A 15,531-nucleotide genomic window follows, 5' to 3' on the forward strand; every position below is an offset into this window, starting at 1 on the left:
GTTGTCAGGGTGTCTGCCCCTCCCCCCCTTCCCTCACTCTGCCGCCGAGCTGGCGGTGCCCGCGTGTCCACCTGTCGGCCGGGCCTCTCGCACTCGCGAACTTTGGCGCCCAGCCGCCGGCGCGCGCGCGTCGCCCGCCTGGCAGGGAGTCTGCCCCTCCCCCCCCTTCCCTAACTCGGCCGCAGAGCCGCCAGGAGCCGCGGGTCGACGAGCCCGACGGGGCTCTATCCCCTCCCCCCCTTCCCTAACCCTGTCGACGAGCTGCGGGTGCCCGCGGGTCCACCTGCGGGCAGGGCCTCTCCCACTCGCGACCTCGCCCGCCGAGCCGGCAGCGCGCGCCCGTCGCCCGGCTGTCAGGCTGTCTGCCCCTCCCCCCCTCCTCCCCTAACTCGGCCGCAGAGCCGCTTGGAGCCGCGGGTCGACGAGCCCGACGGGGTTCTAGCCCCTCCCCCCCTTCCCTAACTCCCCCCCTTCCCTAACCCTGTCGACGAGCTGCGGGTGCCCGCGGGTCCACCTGCGGGCAGGGCCCCTCCCACTCGCGACCTCGCCCGCCGAGACGGCAGCGCGCGCCCGTCGCCCGGCTGTCAGGCTGTCTGCCCCTCCCCCCCTCCTCCCCTAACTCGGCCGCAGAGCCGCCAGGAGCCGCGGGTCGACGAGCCCGACGGGGTTCTATCCCCTCCCCCCCTTCCCTAACTCCCCCCCCTTCCCTAACTCTCGACGAGCTGCGGGTGCCCGCGTGTCCACCTGCGGGCAGGGCCTCTCCCACTCGCGACCTCGCCCGCGGAGACGGCAGCGCGCGCCCGTCGCCCGGCTGTCAGGCTGTCTGCCCCTCCCCCACTCCTCCCCTAACTCGGCCGCAGAGCCGCCAGGAGCCGCGGGTCGACCAGCGCGACGGGGTTCTAGCCCCTCCCCCCCTTCCCTGACTCCCCCCCTTCCCTAACCCTGACGACGAGCTGCGGGTGCCCGCGGGTCCACCTGCGGGCAGGGCCCCTCCCACTCGCGACCTCGCCCGCGGAGACGGCAGCGCGCGCCCGTCGCCCGGCTGTCAGGCTGTCTGCCCCTCCCCCACTCCTCCCCTAACTCGGCCGCAGAGCCGCCAGGAGCCGCGGGTCGACCAGCGCGACGGGGTTCTAGCCCCTCCCCCCCTTCCCTGACTCCCCCCCTTCCCTAACCCTGACGACGAGCTGCGGGTGCCCGCGGGTCCACCTGCGGGCAGGGCCCCTCCCACTCGCGACCTCGCCCGCGGAGACGGCAGCGCGCGCCCGTCGCCCGGCTGTCAGGCTGTCTGCCCCTCCCCCACTCCTCCCCTAACTCGGCCGCAGAGCCGCCAGGAGCCGCGGGTCGACCAGCGCGACGGGGTTCTAGCCCCTCCCCCCCTTCCCTGACTCCCCCCCTTCCCTAACCCTGACGACGAGCTGCGGGTGCCCGCGGGTCCACCTGCGGGCAGGGCCCCTCCCACTCGCGACCTCGCCCGCGGAGACGGCAGCGCGCGCCCGTCGCCCGGCTGTCAGGCTGTCTGCCCCTCCCCCACTCCTCCCCTAACTCGGCCGCAGAGCCGCCAGGAGCCGCGGGTCGACGAGCCCGACGGGGCTCTATCCCCTCCCCCCCTTCCCTCACCCTGTCGACGAACTGCGGGTGCCCGCGTGTCCACCTGCCGGCAGGGCCTCTCCCACTCGCGACCTCGCCCGCCGAGCCGCCAGCGCGAGCCCGTCTCCCGGCTGTCAGGGTGTCTGCCCCTCCTCCCCCCTTTCCTCACTCTGCGCCGAGCTGGCGGTGCCCGCGTGTCCACCTGTCGGCCGGGCCTCTCGCACTCGCGACCTCTGCCGCCGAGCCGCCAGCGCGCGCGCGTCGCCCGCCTGGCAGGGACTCCGCCCCTCCTCCCTCCTTCCCTCACTCTGTCGCCGAGCTGGCGGTGCCCGCGGGTCCAGCTGTCGGCAGGGCCTCTCCCACTCGCGACCTCGCCCGCCGAGCCGCCAGCACGCGCCCGTCGCCCGGTTGTCAGGGTGTCTGCCCCTCCCCCCCTTCCCTCACTCTGCCGCCGAGCTGGCGGTGCCCGCGTGTCCACCTGTCGGCCGGGCCTCTCGCACTCGCGAACTTTGGCGCCCAGCCGCCGGCGCGCGCGCGTCGCCCGCCTGGCAGGGAGTCTGCCCCTCCCCCCCCTTCCCTAACTCGGCCGCAGAGCCGCCAGGAGCCGCGGGTCGACGAGCCCGACGGGGCTCTATCCCCTCCCCCCCTTCCCTAACCCTGTCGACGAGCTGCGGGTGCCCGCGGGTCCACCTGCGGGCAGGGCCTCTCCCACTCGCGACCTCGCCCGCCGAGCCGGCAGCGCGCGCCCGTCGCCCGGCTGTCAGGCTGTCTGCCCCTCCCCCCCTCCTCCCCTAACTCGGCCGCAGAGCCGCTTGGAGCCGCGGGTCGACGAGCCCGACGGGGTTCTAGCCCCTCCCCCCCTTCCCTAACTCCCCCCCTTCCCTAACCCTGTCGACGAGCTGCGGGTGCCCGCGGGTCCACCTGCGGGCAGGGCCCCTCCCACTCGCGACCTCGCCCGCCGAGACGGCAGCGCGCGCCCGTCGCCCGGCTGTCAGGCTGTCTGCCCCTCCCCCCCTCCTCCCCTAACTCGGCCGCAGAGCCGCCAGGAGCCGCGGGTCGACGAGCCCGACGGGGTTCTATCCCCTCCCCCCCTTCCCTAACTCCCCCCCCTTCCCTAACTCTCGACGAGCTGCGGGTGCCCGCGTGTCCACCTGCGGGCAGGGCCTCTCCCACTCGCGACCTCGCCAGCCGAGGCGCCAGCGCGCGCCCGTCGCCCGGTTGTCAGGCTGTCTGCCCCTCCCCCCCTTCCCTCACTCTGCCGCCGAGCTGGCGGTGCCCGCGTGTCCACCTGTCGGCCGGGCCTCTCGCACTCGCGACCTCTGCCGCCGAGCCGCCAGCGCGCGCGCGTCGCCCGCCTGGCAGGGACTCCGCCCCTCCTCCCTCCTTCCCTCACTCTGCCGCCGAGCTGGCGGTGCCCGCGTGTCCACCTGTCGGCCGGGCCTCTCGCACTCGCGACCTATGGCGCCCAGCCGCCAGCGCGCGCGCGTCGCCCGCCTGGCAGGGACTCCGCCCCTCCTCTCTCCTTCCCTCACTCTGCCGCCGAGCTGGCGGTGCCCGCGGGTCCAGCTGTCGGCCGGGCCTCTCCCACTCGCGACCTCGCCCGCCGAGCCGCCAGCACGCGCCCGTCGCCCGGTTGTCAGGGTGTCTGCCCCTCCCCCCCTTCCCTCACTCTGCCGCCGAGCTGGCGGTGCCCGCGTGTCCACCTGTCGGCCGGGCCTCTCGCACTCGCGAACTATGGCGCCCAGCCGCCGGCGCGCGCGCGTCGCCCGCCTGGCAGGGAGTCTGCCCCTCCCCCCCCTTCCCTAACTCGGCCGCAGAGCCGCCAGGAGCCGCGGGTCGACGAGCCCGACGGGGTTCTAGCCCCTCCCCCCCTTCCCTAACTCCCCCCCTTCCCTAACCCTGTCGACGAGCTGCGGGTGCCCGAGGGTCCACCTGTCGGCCGGGCCTCTCGCACTCGCGACCTCTGCCGCCGAGACAGCAGCGCGCGCCCGTCGCCCGGCTGTCAGGCTGTCTGCCCCTCCCCCACTCCTCCCCTAACTCGGCCGCAGAGCCGCCAGGAGCCGCGGGTCGACCAGCGCGACGGGGTTCTAGCCCCTCCCCCCCTTCCCTAACTCCCCCCCTTCCCTAACCCTGACGACGAGCTGCGGGTGCCCGCGTGTCCACCTGCCGGCAGGGCCTCTCCCACTCGCGACCTCGCCCGCCGAGCCGCCAGCGCGAGCCCGTCTCCCGGCTGTCAGGGTGTCTGCCCCTCCTCCCCCCTTTCCTCACTCTGCGCCGAGCTGGCGGTGCCCGCGTGTCCACCTGTCGGCCGGGCCTCTCGCACTCGCGACCTCTGCCGCCGAGCCGCCAGCGCGCGCGCGTCGCCCGCCTGGCAGGGACTCCGCCCCTCCTCCCTCCTTCCCTCACTCTGTCGCCGAGCTGGCGGTGCCCGCGGGTCCAGCTGTCGGCAGGGCCTCTCCCACTCGCGACCTCGCCCGCCGAGCCGCCAGCACGCGCCCGTCGCCCGGTTGTCAGGGTGTCTGCCCCTCCCCCCCTTCCCTCACTCTGCCGCCGAGCTGGCGGTGCCCGCGTGTCCACCTGTCGGCCGGGCCTCTCGCACTCGCGAACTTTGGCGCCCAGCCGCCGGCGCGCGCGCGTCGCCCGCCTGGCAGGGAGTCTGCCCCTCCCCCCCCTTCCCTAACTCGGCCGCAGAGCCGCCAGGAGCCGCGGGTCGACGAGCCCGACGGGGCTCTATCCCCTCCCCCCCTTCCCTAACCCTGTCGACGAGCTGCGGGTGCCCGCGGGTCCACCTGCGGGCAGGGCCTCTCCCACTCGCGACCTCGCCCGCCGAGCCGGCAGCGCGCGCCCGTCGCCCGGCTGTCAGGCTGTCTGCCCCTCCCCCCCTCCTCCCCTAACTCGGCCGCAGAGCCGCTTGGAGCCGCGGGTCGACGAGCCCGACGGGGTTCTAGCCCCTCCCCCCCTTCCCTAACTCCCCCCCTTCCCTAACCCTGTCGACGAGCTGCGGGTGCCCGCGGGTCCACCTGCGGGCAGGGCCCCTCCCACTCGCGACCTCGCCCGCCGAGACGGCAGCGCGCGCCCGTCGCCCGGCTGTCAGGCTGTCTGCCCCTCCCCCCCTCCTCCCCTAACTCGGCCGCAGAGCCGCCAGGAGCCGCGGGTCGACGAGCCCGACGGGGTTCTATCCCCTCCCCCCCTTCCCTAACTCCCCCCCCTTCCCTAACTCTCGACGAGCTGCGGGTGCCCGCGTGTCCACCTGCGGGCAGGGCCTCTCCCACTCGCGACCTCGCCAGCCGAGGCGCCAGCGCGCGCCCGTCGCCCGGTTGTCAGGCTGTCTGCCCCTCCCCCCCTTCCCTCACTCTGCCGCCGAGCTGGCGGTGCCCGCGTGTCCACCTGTCGGCCGGGCCTCTCGCACTCGCGACCTCTGCCGCCGAGCCGCCAGCGCGCGCGCGTCGCCCGCCTGGCAGGGACTCCGCCCCTCCTCCCTCCTTCCCTCACTCTGCCGCCGAGCTGGCGGTGCCCGCGTGTCCACCTGTCGGCCGGGCCTCTCGCACTCGCGACCTATGGCGCCCAGCCGCCAGCGCGCGCGCGTCGCCCGCCTGGCAGGGACTCCGCCCCTCCTCTCTCCTTCCCTCACTCTGCCGCCGAGCTGGCGGTGCCCGCGGGTCCAGCTGTCGGCCGGGCCTCTCCCACTCGCGACCTCGCCCGCCGAGCCGCCAGCACGCGCCCGTCGCCCGGTTGTCAGGGTGTCTGCCCCTCCCCCCCTTCCCTCACTCTGCCGCCGAGCTGGCGGTGCCCGCGTGTCCACCTGTCGGCCGGGCCTCTCGCACTCGCGAACTATGGCGCCCAGCCGCCGGCGCGCGCGCGTCGCCCGCCTGGCAGGGAGTCTGCCCCTCCCCCCCCTTCCCTAACTCGGCCGCAGAGCCGCCAGGAGCCGCGGGTCGACGAGCCCGACGGGGTTCTAGCCCCTCCCCCCCTTCCCTAACTCCCCCCCTTCCCTAACCCTGTCGACGAGCTGCGGGTGCCCGAGGGTCCACCTGTCGGCCGGGCCTCTCGCACTCGCGACCTCTGCCGCCGAGACAGCAGCGCGCGCCCGTCGCCCGGCTGTCAGGCTGTCTGCCCCTCCCCCACTCCTCCCCTAACTCGGCCGCAGAGCCGCCAGGAGCCGCGGGTCGACCAGCGCGACGGGGTTCTAGCCCCTCCCCCCCTTCCCTAACTCCCCCCCTTCCCTAACCCTGACGACGAGCTGCGGGTGCCCGCGGGTCCACCTGCGGGCAGGGCCCCTCCCACTCGCGACCTCGCCCGCGGAGACGGCAGCGCGCGCCCGTCGCCCGGCTGTCAGGCTGTCTGCCCCTCCCCCACTCCTCCCCTAACTCGGCCGCAGAGCCGCCAGGAGCCGCGGGTCGACCAGCGCGACGGGGTTCTAGCCCCTCCCCCCCTTCCCTAACTCCCCCCCTTCCCTAACCCTGACGACGAGCTGCGGGTGCCCGCGGGTCCACCTGCGGGCAGGGCCCCTCCCACTCGCGACCTCGCCCGCCGAGACGGCAGCGCGCGCCCGTCGCCCGGCTGTCAGGCTGTCTGCCCCTCCCCCACTCCTCCCCTAACTCGGCCGCAGAGCCGCCAGGAGCCGCGGGTCGACGAGCCCGACGGGGCTCTATCCCCTCCCCCCCTTCCCTCACCCTGTCGACGAACTGCGGGTGCCCGCGTGTCCACCTGCCGGCAGGGCCTCTCCCACTCGCGACCTCGCCCGCCGAGCCGCCAGCGCGAGCCCGTCTCCCGGCTGTCAGGGTGTCTGCCCCTCCTCCCCCCTTTCCTCACTCTGCGCCGAGCTGGCGGTGCCCGCGTGTCCACCTGTCGGCCGGGCCTCTCGCACTCGCGACCTCTGCCGCCGAGCCGCCAGCGCGCGCGCGTCGCCCGCCTGGCAGGGACTCCGCCCCTCCTCCCTCCTTCCCTCACTCTGTCGCCGAGCTGGCGGTGCCCGCGGGTCCAGCTGTCGGCCGGGCCTCTCCCACTGGCGACCTCGCCCGCCGAGCCGCCAGCACGCGCCCGTCGCCCGGTTGTCAGGGTGTCTGCCCCTCCCCCCCTTCCCTCACTCTGCCGCCGAGCTGGCGGTGCCCGCGTATCCACCTGTCGGCCGGGCCTCTCGCACTCGCGACCTATGGCGCCCAGCCGCCAGCGCGCGCGCGTCGCCCGCCTGGCAGGGAGTCTGCCCCTCCCCCCCTTCCCTAACTCGGCCGCAGAGCCGCCAGGAGCCGCGGGTCGACGAGCCCGACGGGGCTCTATCCCCTCCCCCCCTTCCCTAACCCTGTCGACGAGCTGCGGGTGCCCGCGGGTCCACCTGCGGGCAGGGCCTCTCCCACTCGCGACCTCGCCCGCCGAGCCGGCAGCGCGCGCCCGTCGCCCGGCTGTCAGGCTGTCTGCCCCTCCCCCCCTCCTCCCCTAACTCGGCCGCAGAGCCGCCAGGAGCCGCGGGTCGACGAGTCCGAAGGGGTTCTATCCCCTCCCCCCCTTCCCTAACTCCCCCCCTTCCCTAACTCTCGACGAGCTGCGGGTGCCGGCGTGTCCACCTGCGGGCGGGGCCTCTCCCAATCGCGACCTCGCCCGCCGAGCCGCCAGCGCGCGCCCGTCGCCCGGCTGTCAGGCTGTCTGCCCCTCCCCCACTCCTCCCCTAACTCGGCCGCAGAGCCGCCAGGAGCCGCGGGTCGACGAGCCCGACGGGGTTCTATCCCCTCCCCCCCTTCCCTAACTTCCCCCCTTCCCTAACTCTCGACGAGCTGCGGGTGCCCGCGTGTCCACCTGCGGGCAGGGCCTCTCCCACTCGCGACCTCGCCAGCCGAGGCGCCAGCGCGCGCCCGTCGCCCGGTTGTCAGGCTGTCTGCCCCTCCCCCCCTTCCCTCACTCTGCCGCCGAGCTGGCGGTGCCCGCGTGTCCACCTGTCGGCCGGGCCTCTCGCACTCGCGACCTCTGCCGCCGAGCCGCCAGCGCGCGCGCGTCGCCCGCCTGGCAGGGACTCCGCCCCTCCTCCCTCCTTCCCTCACTCTGCCGCCGAGCTGGCGGTGCCCGCGTGTCCACCTGTCGGCCGGGCCTCTCGCACTCGCGACCTCTGCCGCCGAGCCGCCAGCGCGCGCGCGTCGCCCGCCTGGCAGGGACTCCGCCCCTCCTCCCTCCTTCCCTCACTCTGCCGCCGAGCTGGCGGTGCCCGCGGGTCCAGCTGTCGGCCGGGCCTCTCCCACTCGCGACCTCGCCCGCCGAGCCGCCAGCACGCGCCCGTCGCCCGGTTGTCAGGGTGTCTGCCCCTCCCCCCCCTTCCCTCACTCTGCCGCCGAGCTGGCGGTGCCCGCGTGTCCACCTGTCGGCCGGGCCTCTCGCACTCGCGACCTATGGCGCCCAGCCGCCGGCGCGCGCGCGTCGCCCGCCTGGCAGGGACTCCGCCCCTCCTCCCTCCTTCCCTCACTCTGCCGCCGAGCTGGCGGTGCCCGCGGGTCCAGCTGTCGGCCGGGCCTCTCCCACTCGCGACCTCGCCCGCCGAGCCGCCAGCGCGCGCCCGTCGCCCGGTTGTCAGGCTGTCTGCCCCTCCCCCCACTTTCCTCACTCTGCCGCCGAGCTGTCGGTGCCCGCGGGTCCACCTGCCGGCCGGGCCTCTCCCACTCGCGACCTCGCCAGCCGAGCCGCCAGCGCGCGCGCGTCGCCCAGTTGTCAGGGTCTCCGCCCCTCCCCCCCTCCTTCCCTCACTGGGCCGCAGAGCGGCCAGCGCCCGCGGGTCGAGCACCCGGACGGACCTCTCCCACTCGCGACCTCTGCCGCCGAGCTGCCGTGTTGATCCCGCTCGACCTCACCCGAGTGGGCTCTCGGCTCGCCCTGCCTTCCGGGGTTGATCTGGTCTCGGCGACCGAGCCGCCAGATCGACCCGTTCTCTTCCGTTTGCTTTTTCTTTTTCAGGTGCGTCGGGTTTGTTGGTTGCGGTTATGTGAGGGACGAGTGCGTGCTTTTGCTTTTGAGGCGCTGCTATATGAACGCGTCGTTTCAAATCCAAGTCTCTTCATTTGTGCCGTTGCTCAACGTTGCTTTTGCCGAAAGAGCCGTCGTCCGGGTCACAAAAGGGCTTTCTCCTGGCGTGCCCAAAGATGGTGACGGGGACACGGACGGGGATGCTGGCGAGTTGTTGTTCTGGGGCGTGTGCTCACACCGTCTGACGTGGGCCTGCGATCCCCCTCGGATGGGAGTGCATTCCGCTGCTCCGTGGGTGGGGAGTCAAGAATCCTTCCCGTCCCGTCCGTCCGTGCGTCCGTCATCCCTCGCCCAGGGACGTTCTCGAGAAGTGTGGGCGGATCCCGTTCTCCTGTCTGCGCCGTTGACTGAGCGGAGAAACGCGAACTAGGATGGGCTCCGTCTGGCAACGAGTCCCCGTCGGTCGCCCACTAAGCTCCTATGCTGGGGCTGGCTCACTGGATAGCTGGTTGGGGGTCGGGCGCCACCTGCCTGTCGGGCGCTTTTTCAGAGGGTCTTGGGGCGGGGCGACCACGGATGGAGCCGGCCCGGGCCGGCTAACTCTTGAATGCCTTGAGGCTGTGGAAGGAGGCGGTGTGGGAGGGGCACCTTGGGACAGAGGTCAAGGGGGCGGGGATAGGTAGCCACTTCGGCTTTTCGGTTTGGGTGGGAAATCTTGACGAAACTTAACTGGATTCGAGAAAACGGGCATTGGATCCCAAGGGAATCGACTTCCTTCTCTCTGGCCTGATCACTTCGCATGGGGGAATCTTAGTTCTCCCGCCAAGGATGTTGAAACCAAGACGTGACAGGTCACGCGGGTCCAGTCTCTCCAGTGAGGTTCAGGGGCAGAACACAAGGGTCAAAGTTCGCCTCGTGACAACGAAACCCTGCGCACCCACCCCACTCCTCCGCCACCCCACCCCCCCCCCCCCCCGCGCCGGCCAAATCGGAACACTCCCTTGTCTGCCCAAGACAAGTGCTGGCCGGTGGTGGCTGAGGTGAGGGGGGCAGACTCCCGTTGCACGGGAGTGAGCTTGATCCCGGAGGTGATGAGCTCAGAAAACACAAGCAAATATTCAGAAGAATATCTGTGCACGTTGTCCTTTGCTGACTGTGTCTTTCTGTCTCTGCCCGCACCACCTACACACGCTGCCCACGCCCCCAACGCGTACACACACAGCGCACGCACTCCCGCACGGCCCTACGCAGCACCCGCACACACGCCGGCCACACCCTGCACACCCACTCACACACACACACAGCGTTGTCCTTGGACTGGCTCTGTCTCTCTGCCGGCCCCCCCCCACACCCACGTGGCGCACAGACACACCACCACCCCGACACTGGCCCCCTACACACACGGCCCTATGCGCCACCGCACACAGGCACACACCCCGCACGCACACTCCCACCCCCCCCACCCCGCCCCACTATGTTGTCCTTGGCCTGGCTGTGTGTCTCTCTGCCTCTGCCTCTGCCTCTGCCCCTCCCCCCACTCACAACTACGTGGGACCTGCACACAGCACAGACACACACCCCCCACACACACTGCCCTCCCCCACACGGTCCTATGGGCCACCGCACCCACGCACACACCCGGCACCCACACTGCTTCTCACCCCCCCGCCCCTCCCCCACACACTATGTTGTCCTTGGCCTGGCTGTGTGTCTCTCTGCCCGCCCCCCCCTTAACAACCACGTGGCACCCGCACACAGCACAGACACACCCCCCACCCACCCCCGCCCCTCCCCCTCCACACACTATGTTGTCCTTGGCCTGGCTGTGTGTCTCTCTGCCCGCCGCCCCCCTCACACCCACGTGGCACCCGCACACAGCAGAGACACCCCCCCCTACACACACACTGCCCCCCCCCGCGCGGTCCTAGGCGCCTCCGCACACACGCACACACCCCGCACGCACACTCCCCACCCCGCACCCCGAACCCGCCCACCCACACTACGTTGTCCTTGGCCTGGCTGTCTCTCTCTGCCTCTGTCACTGCCCGCCCCTCCCACACCCGCACCCACAGGCGCACACACCCCCGTGGCATTCGCACACAGCACAGACACAATATCCCCCCACACTGCCCCCCTACACACACGGTCCTAGGTGCCATCGCACACACGCACACACCCCGCACGCACACTCCCACCCCCCGCCCCGCCCCCCCCACACTATGTTGTCCTTGGCCTGGCTGTGTCTCTTTGCCTCTGCCTCTGCCCCTCCCCCCACTCACCCCTCCGTGGGACCTGCACACAGCACAGACACCCCCCCACACACACACACTGCCCCCCCCACGGTCCTATGGGCCACCGCACACACCCCGCACCCACACTCCCCCCCGCCCCCTCCCCCACACACTACGTTGTCCTTGGCCTGGCTGTCTCTCTCTGCCGCTGTCACTGCCCGCTCCCCTCCCCCACACCCGCACCCACAGGCGCACACACCCACGTGGCACCCGCACACAGCACAGACACACCACCCCCCACACACTGCCCGCCCCCCCGCACGGTCCTAGGCGCCTCCGCACACACCCTGCACGCACACTCCCACCCCGCACCCCGACCCCGCCCACACACACTACGTTGTCCTTGGCCTGGCTGTCTCTCTCTGCCTCTGTCACTGCCCGCCCCCCCACACACCCGGACACACCCCCGTGGCATTCCCACACAGCACAGACACAACACCCCACACACGGTCCTATGTGCCGTCGCACACACGCAACACCCCACACACGGTCCTATGCGCCATCGCACACGCGCACACACCCCGCACGCACACTCCCACCCCCCCGCCCCCCCCCCACTATGTTGTCCTTGGCCTGGCTGTGTCTCTCTGCCTCTGCCCCTCCCCCCACTCACACCTCCGTGGGACCTGCACACAGCACAGACACCCCCCCACACACACACTGCCCCCCCACGGTCCTATGGGCCACCGCACACACGCACACACCCCACACCCACACTCCCACCCCCCGCCCGCTCCCCCACACACTACGTTGTCCTTGGCCTGGCTGTCTCTCTCTGCCGCTGTCACTGCCCGCTCCCCTCCCCCACACCCGCACCCACAGGCGCACACACCCACGTGGCACCCGCACACAGCACAGACACACCACCCCCCACACACTGCCCGCCCCCCCGCACAGTCCTAGGCGCCATCGCACACACGCACACACCCCGCACGCACACTCGCACCCCCCACCCCGACCCTCCCCCAAACTATGTTGTCCTTGGCCTGGCTGTGTCCCTCTGCCTCTACCTCTGCCCCTCCCCTCACTCACACTTACGTGGGATCTGCACACAGCACAGACCCACACCCCCACACACACACTGCCCCCCCCCACGGTCCTATGGGGCACCGCACACACGCACACACCCCGCACCCACACTCCCACCCACCCCCCGCCCGCTCCGCCACACAGTACGTTGTCCTTGGCCCGGGTGTGTCTCTCTGCCCGCCCCTCCCCCCCACCCCCCGCTTAACAACCACGTGGCACCCGCACACAGCACAGACACCCCCCCACACACACACTTGCCCCCCACACACTGCCCTCCTTCACACACGGTCCTGTGCGCCACCCCCCCCCACGCACACACCACGCACGCACGCACCCACCCACCCCCGCCCCTCCCCCCACACACATTATGTTATCCTTGACCTGGCTGTGTGTCTCCCTGCCTCTGCCTCTGCCCGCCTCCCCTCACACCCGCACCCACAGGCGCACACACCCACGTGGAACCCACACACGGCACAGACACGCCCCCCACACACACTGTGTGGTGTCCCTGTCCCTCACTTTCTCCTTCCCTTCTTCATCGTCCCTCTGCCCCTTCCTCCCCACCTCCAGCTTCACAGGACAGGGTGCCTCTAAGGTGCCTCTGCCTGTTAATACACCCTTGACAGGAAGATTTCTACAGTCTGACCCGTCACGCCTGTCACCTGGGGGGGGGCGGGGCGGGTGCGTGGTCAAGCATCCTTGGTATGCTAGGTAGAGCTTTCTCTGTGGAAGGTAACGCTGTTTGCCACTTGGGGCATACCTTCCACGGTCCCTAGTGGTTGACACGCCACCCACTTCACTGAGCAAATCCTAGGAGCCTTCACCGAATCTCTTGCAAAATTCTTCAGAACTGTCAGTCTTCCGGTCACCCCCCATCATCATCAGGCGACGTGTAGAGGACCGATGGAAAAACGGGAGGATTGACTTCTTCCATGGGATCGGATGACCTGAGGAGTAGGATGCTCAAATGGATGCCTGACTTCTTGACGAAAATACGTTGGGGCGGGGAGGGGCAGGACGGTCCACTTAGGAGGTCGGGTTGAACGTGTACACATACGACATGTACATCATACAATCCACAAGCACCTACCAGGCAGCACAGGAAATGTAGGCTTCCTACTTTGGATTCACCTCTGAGGGAAAAGAATCTGAAAACCCGAAACGAGCACGACTTTGTAAACCCACTCTATACTTCATTTCTGCCATAAGGGTGGTGTCATCTGCATATCTGAGGGGATTGCTATTTCTCCCAGCCATTTTGATTCCAGCTTGTGCTTCATCCAGCCCAGCGTGTCTCGTGATGCTGTACTCGGCATGTAAGTTAAATAAGCAGGGTGATGATAGAGAGCCTTGATGGACTCCTTACCCTATTTGGAACCAGCCTGTTGTGTTCCATGTCTAGTTCTTACCTGTTGCTTCCTGACCTGCAGAAATACAGATTTCTCACTACTTTTGTTGTTGTTGTTGTGAATTCCCTAACCTGAGTGAAAAGCGCGAGAGACAGAGAGAAGAGGGGGAGGGACAGGCAGACAGGCAGGGGGGGAAAATAATCATAATCATAAAAAAAAAAAAAAAAAAAAAAGGACCTTACCGTTAACTCTGTTGCTTTCCAGATCCAAAGAGACCACAAAGGACCGGAAAGGACACAATGTTTAAAATGGGAATTGGAAAAGACGGACATCCACTTGGTCGCTTCAAACAATAATGCCCCTGTCAGCGGAATAGAATCGTTTCTCTTTTTCTCTCTACCTGGTCCTTCCAGACTTCAGAAACTCTCAGTGAGGATTCTTCTCTCCTTGGCGAGAGAGTGATTTCCATACGTTCCTTAGGGGCCCAGAGGATGTTTCTGTGAAACGGGGATATCCACTTCTGGATGGGAGATTCCTGGGCCACGTGTGTTTGGTCCTTTGCCTGTGGTGCTTCCCCCGAAAGTGGGACTGGATCCTGAAGTTTTCTGAGTTGCCTCCGATATCGGAAGCTCTGTCAGAGGGGACAACCCTCTCTGGGGGGACATTTGCCACCATCTCTTGCCCTTCTGACGGAGAACTCAAAAGGCCCTGTGCCTGAAGCTCTGCAGATGGAAGCTAGAGTGAAGGAGGAAACAGACAGAGCTGGACTCCATCTTAGGCCAGGCTGCGAACATGAGGCTACACGCACGGTCACCCTCCCAATGGACTCTGAACTTTGTGCCCGGTGTCTATAGAAGGGGCATACCAATGGAAAACCGGACACGCACACACACACACGCAGGCGCCTGCCCGCGCGTGCGCGCGCGCGCACACACACACACACACACACACACACACACACCCGGATAAAACAGCCTTTGGGGCTTGTACTTGGACTCTCCGTGGCCTAAAAGAATATGCTAATTATCTCTGTCACAGAACAAAGCCATCAGTTCCATTATGTGTATCAGGATATGACCACAGGCCTGTGAATAAATGTCCACTGTGTATCTCGTCTTATAACACATGAATGATGGGGTTATCGGGATTGTCTTTACCCTTCCTTTGTTTAGGTAAGTCTCAAGGAATTTGGGGTGGTGGGTTCAGACACATACCCCTGAGGTATAAAAGATTTTCACGAATGCTGGTTGGGGTCCTTGGCTAAGAGAAGACTCTGCCTTGGGCCCGCTGGTGTAAGAAACTGCACTCCACTACCTGCATGGTCCTTCTGAGTGAGTTTGTTTCCCAGAACGCGTGGCTACAACAAGAGGACTCGGTGAACATTTCCGACAGAGCTTCCTTGGTGGCTCACACGGTCAAGAGTCTGCCTGCGATGCAGGAGACCCGGGTTCCATCCCCGGGCCAGGAAGGTCTCCTGGAGAAGGGCATGGCAACCCGCTCCAGGACCCGACCCTGACATCTAGAAATCTCCTTGACTGACTCCCCCTGCACCGACTGGTTTCGAATCCGCTCCAGGGATGAACCTGTGTGTTTCCTTGGTTTCCCTACAAGTGCCTCTGAGGAAATACCTGATTGCTTGCACCCCAGGCCTGCTTTCCCAAACCCGTCCATCGACATCACAGCCTCCTGAGAGGAGATATGAGAACTGGTTCACTGAACGGAGGATCTGTGCTCAGAGACTCTTTTCCATGACAGGGAGGCCCGTACTAACTAACCTATTTGGTCCCTCCCTCCTTCCCTCGTTCCTTCCTCCTTTCATTCTGGATTTTCTTTTCTTTTTCTTTCTTTCTTTCATTCTTTCTTTCTCTCTCTCTCTCTCTCTCCCCCTCCCTCCCTCCCTCCCTCTCTGTCTGTCTGTCTTCCTTTCTTTCTTTCTCTCTCTGTCTCTCTCTCTCTCTTTCTTTCCTTCTCTTTCTTTCTCTCTCTCTCTTTCTTTCTCTCCTTCCTTTTTCTCTTTTTCTCTCACGCACACGTGCCTTCTCTCACGGACACGCGCACATGCACGCATTCACACACACACACAGTCACCAGCTCAGCTTTTCATGGGTTCCAGGCAAGTGTCAGAGGAGGGAACGCCTGGGGTCCGGAGTAGGCCGCCGCCCCCACCCCACCCCACGCACGCACCCCTCCGTGCCCTATGGAGTGTTTTGGATTCAAGTGACTTAAGAACCGGCCAGCGCCAGCGGAACGCTCTGCCCCTCCCTCCTTTTCTGTCTCTCTGAAGGCAGGCAGGAAGGAAAAACGCCTCCCACGGAGGAAGATGTCAAGAGATG

General features: G+C 68.2%; 1 long non-coding RNA gene across 2 annotated transcripts in view; it reads right to left on the reverse strand.

Moving 5' to 3' along the window:
- The window catches only part of LOC145534274 (uncharacterized), a 30,961-nt gene extending 21,794 nt beyond the window's left edge, over positions 1-9,167 (reverse strand). The window contains exon 1 of one of the 2 annotated variants that reach the window (XR_014074396.1): positions 8,418-9,167. This is a non-coding gene — a long non-coding RNA (uncharacterized LOC145534274). Of the gene's footprint in view, positions 1-8,360 lie in introns of both variants that reach the window. The other variant, XR_014074395.1, reaches the window with a different exon arrangement.
- Between the last annotated feature and the right edge of the window lie 6,364 nt (positions 9,168-15,531).

The sequence above is a fragment of the Giraffa tippelskirchi genome, chromosome 14 (assembly GCF_054371585.1).
Source record: "Giraffa tippelskirchi isolate mGirTip1 chromosome 14, T2T-mGirTip1v1.2.pri, whole genome shotgun sequence".
Lineage (NCBI taxonomy): Eukaryota > Metazoa > Chordata > Mammalia > Artiodactyla > Giraffidae > Giraffa > Giraffa tippelskirchi.